We start from the raw sequence: 4,854 nt of genomic DNA, 5'->3' as shown, positions 1-4,854 counted from the left end.
CCCAAATCACTATTTTTGACCCATATATAGAGTATGCATTGTCATTACGTCTAACCAGTAGGATTAGACTTGCAAAACACGTTATTTTGAGCATTTATGTAAATCCACGTAACATAGCAGGTGACGCGCCGCCTGCTAGGGTTTCTAGAAACCCTAGCTTTCAGGCGATGTGTCACCTCCTGGGTGGCGACGTACCGCCACCCCCTCTAACTTTTGACACTTCCAAAGGTCCAAAAAATGCTCCAAATTCCATCAAAAATTTTGGGGACCCTTAGATACTTTTATGTATCACTTTGGGCCCAAATTTGCATTTTCTAAGTGCCTACAATTTGAAACTCAAATTCACATCTTCACTATGTGAATTCTGTTGGGAAAACTTATACAGGATCTTTATTTATTTTCATGTAGATCTAATATTAAACAAATTAATATGAGACAATATGTGCACTGACTAATCTTAGGACTAACTTATATTTTAACATATAATCATATTTATATTCCACTGTGATTACGTCACTATAAATACGATTATCTATATGCTCGAGATTTAATAGAAGTTTATATTAAACAAATAATCATGAAAATAAAACATGTGAGCAAAGTGATTGACCAAGTCAAAAAATGATTTCTATTCTTTTATCGATAATAAATGAGATTACAAAGAAATTGGGTTTTAATTAGGGCATAAAACCCCAACAAATTCTACTAAGTATTTATACCTTGCTTGTATTTTAACACTTTTTCATTTGTATTTGACCAATCATAACATTATGTAACCTTACGGACATGCAATAACGGCCCAGGCGATGTATCGCCTGGCACCAGGTGATGCATCGTCTAACACTAGGCGATGCATCTTCTAACACCAAGAGATACATCACCTGGTCTGTCTCATTTAGGGTTTCATGGGCCAAGTGACGCGTCGCTTCCTAGGGGTGACGCATCGCCAATGCCCTTGACTTTGCACTCCAAAATATGTCTCAAAACTTCCAAAAATTCTCTCAAACTTCTTGGGTTCTCTTATATACTCCAAATAAATATTTTGGACCTAAAAATACAATTTATAAATGTCTATACTGAAAGTTAATTTTCATATGTTGACTTTAGTGAAATCGTTATTGTTTTAGCACATCTTCGTGCCTAAAAAATTCCACTATGTATTTAACCAATCTCAAAGTGTAGTGCCAACAACAGATACTCCACCATGACTTCAAACATAGCAAAATCGAACAATATTTCTATCAAGAAGGAAAGGGAATTGCCAGTAAGAGCTTTTGTTGAATCATTAAGATGTTTGGTTCAGGTATGGTATTTGAAAAACAAAATAATAGTTGCAACAACACGTTGAAAACTTGCTTTTGTACCAGATCAAATGCTTCGAAAAAGGAGAGACGAAAGTGCACAATTAAAGGTATTGATTAATTAGTTTATTTGTACTAAAAAATAAACCAAATAGTTTATTATATGGATTTCACAAATATGTTTAATAATGCAGGTTGCAAACATCAAATATGTTCGTCTTTACAGTTCATGATGAAGAAACAGAGTACATAGTCAACATGGAGAAGAAAAAAAACATGCACGTGTCAAAGATTCCAATGCGATACATGTCTCTTACTACTATACAATAGACGCATATGTTGCAACCTATGAAGATTCAATACTACCTTTAGCGGACCACCATTCATGGGAGTTTCCACAAGAGATATTGGAACATTATATTCTACCACCAGTTTCAAAACGTCGTCCAGGTCAACCTAAAAAAACAAGACACGTGGGTTTCAATGAGCCATAAGGTCCATAACAGGAGAACATGCAGAAACGAACCACTGTTGAAGCCTACAAAAGGAGGAAAATAAGAAAGAAATTATATAACTCAATATAAACTTTACTGCTACATCATTCTATGACATTACTACTACAGTTTTTTAATAAATGCTTTTGGACTTGTTCAAAATAAGCATTTGTTGACATTGTAACTGTTATACATGAACTGTTTTTAATATCTATATTTTCTTTCCTAGCTTTAATGTACTTTAAAAAAAACAAAGTGATTAGATTAGTACACAAAAAAGAACCAAACAATTTATTAATGAAATACACACAAAAAAACATTAACAATAACTAACAAAATCTCTAAAAATCATCTTACCAAATAATAAACCAAAAAATTTATTAACAAAATAACAAATCAAAAACCCAAACTAACCAACAAAAAAATCCAAACCATACATTTTCATATACAAACAAGATCATAAAAATAACTTTCATTGGAAAAAAATGGTAAAAAAACAAACCTTTAATGATGGAGCATCGGGTGGGCATTCCAGAATAAGCGTCCGAGCACTCCTCAATCTTCTTCTTCTTAGACGATTGGTGGGAAATCGGTGGTGGCTCATGGTTCTTTTTCCTCGGGCCGCCGGTCTTCTTCCTCACGCTAGGCGGCGACGGTGGGGTCTATTCACTAGACTCTTGGGATTCGGCATTCATGGATGCTTTCTCTGGGGTTTGATCATTGGCAGAATGGCCATAGTTGGCGGTTTGGTTTCAGCTAGGGAGGGATTTGGCAGAGAATTATGGTTTCGGTTTGGGTTTTTTTTTAGAGAAATGGGTTTCGGGATAGGAGTGGTATGGAGAAAAGTGTGAAAATTATTTTTTAGAATGGGTAGTTTTTTGAAAGTTGTATTCCGAATACCAAGGAATGTCATATCAAAACTTACCTTTTCAAACAACATTTTATTTACCTTATTTAAAAAATAAACAAAAAAACCTATATAGTCTAATATTTATTAAATTCTAGTATGAAATAGGTTTAAATATGTAATTAGAATAAATAGTATTATTATTGTATATCTATCCAAAATGTAACTTTCTCAACTTACATATTATATAAAACAAAAAGGAAGAAATATATGTAATTACCAAAAAAAAAATCAACAACTGCACCAAATGAATAATGACACACCAATGTTGGTGTTCACTGCTTCAACTTGAAGCCAAGTTTGTCATTCCACTTGGATGATGATTTTTACTCCAAAATAAATGTCTTTATATTAGTGTGAGACTTAACATTATTAGGTAACATGTTGTTGTTGGTGCAATATGATATCGAGTTTTACATATATTAATTTAATAAATATTATGGGGTATCACTAATCAACTATAGATATATATATTATTTGTGCTATAAATTCATAACTAAAATAATAAAAAATATATTTTTTAGTGTTTTGGTTGGAATGAAAAAAAAATATGATGCTAAAACTCCACTATTTTGGTGTTGGTTCAACACCAAAATAATTTTTGTGGTTCGAGTTTCCCTAAAGTGTCAAATACCAACGCTATTACTAGAGCCCTATTAGTATCACGAGATCACGACTACACAAATAATGTTGTTGACCCCCAAATTGGTCAACGAGATGGAGTCGGATAAACAATATAAAAGGATATGAAAACCAGAAGAAATTCAAATGGAAAATTAAACGACACAAATGACTTATAGTGGTTCGGCCACAATTAGATGGTAATGACCTACGTCCACTTAGTGTTCTTATTTATGTAGATTCTCAATACTGTGATCAGTGAACTAGGGTTCACGAGTTTCACAATCCCTGGGAGAATTACAACTTTGGTGAATAATCACACTCTAATTTTTTCTCAGGATTCAAAGATTAAAAAGTCAAACGTCCCTTTCCTTGAGCCATTTCATTCTTATTTATAGGCTCAAGAAGGTTACATGGGCCAGTGGGCCTTAATTATAATTAAGACTTGCGTATCTAGGCAATAAAATAAATTACAATTAATGCATAATTATAGAACTGCATAAATATGGGAAAGTATGTGACCAGGCTGGTCGCACATAAGTATGATGCTTGTTAAACCAATAACTTTCTAGCCGATGGCCAAGCAGGATATATTCATTTAAAGTTGCTATGTGTCTATCACGCGTAGGTCAATCCTGCCACGTCATCATGGGCCATTTTTGGGTAAACATTTGCCCCCTAAGTTTATTTTACTGCGACCAGTATAAAATAAACTTAGACAACCGACCTTTCATATGTCTTGTCAAATCTGTCAAAGCCATCCATGCCTTCTCGAAAAAGGTAACCAATCATATCATTGCAGTTTCCCAAAAGTGATTTGACGGCTATTACGCTTACCCATGCCTCGAAAAATCACCCCTCATGATTACCTCTGTAACCGTGCTTCGACCAATATATATAGCCCTTCATATTTACCTTTTACTTTTTATCTTTTTCTCAAGAACACTGAAGAATAGAACCCTTCGAACCCAGAAGACCCAAATGACCCAACGATCAACGGAGTTTTTGCCCAACCATTCATCGTCTCGGAAGTTTGCACTAATCTTTATCCAAGTAAGTTTCTCGAACTTCTCCGTCGTCAGACTGCCATGCAATATTTAATTTTTGGTTTGTTTCGGACTTTGAGTTTCTGAATGTTCTTGAAAAACTGATTTGGGGTAAAATAGTACGGAGGTTTGAGGATAATAGGATAAGAAAATAACACTATATGAGGCTTAGGAATCAGTTTGGGAGTTAGGATTATTGATTTAGGGCATAAAATTGAAGTAAAAATTTGACTTTTAATCATGTAGAAAAAACTGGGTTTTTCCCGCCCTTTCAGAGTCGAGAAGTTTTTCCTAAAAAACTTCACTTCTGCTTTTTAATCTGTTTTCCAAACTGTTTGCATAGAATTTAGTGTTTTTGTTAGAATGTTGTTGGTTGTATAAAAGCTTAACTTTAATACACGAGCAACGTTATTCCAACTTTTCCACTTTCTCGGTCTATTGGCCATAGGTTCTCATCTCCCCTTCTCTGATCGCAGATTTTCATG

General features: G+C 34.1%; 1 long non-coding RNA gene across 1 annotated transcript; it reads right to left on the bottom strand.

Annotated features, from left to right (window-relative positions):
* Positions 1 to 1,412: 1,412 nt before the first annotated feature.
* LOC133828886 (uncharacterized) lies at positions 1,413 to 2,867 on the bottom strand. The gene is made up of 2 exons (XR_009891361.1): positions 2,298 to 2,867; positions 1,413 to 1,839 (listed from the first exon to the last, which is right to left on the bottom strand). It is a non-coding gene; the product is annotated as an uncharacterized LOC133828886 (long non-coding RNA).
* Positions 2,868 to 4,854: the final 1,987 nt, after the last annotated feature.

Source organism: Humulus lupulus, chromosome 4, assembly GCF_963169125.1.
Source record: "Humulus lupulus chromosome 4, drHumLupu1.1, whole genome shotgun sequence".
NCBI classification, from domain to species: domain Eukaryota; kingdom Viridiplantae; phylum Streptophyta; class Magnoliopsida; order Rosales; family Cannabaceae; genus Humulus; species Humulus lupulus.
Note: the sequence above shows the minus strand (reverse complement) of the source record. Positions and strands in the feature narration are given on the sequence as shown.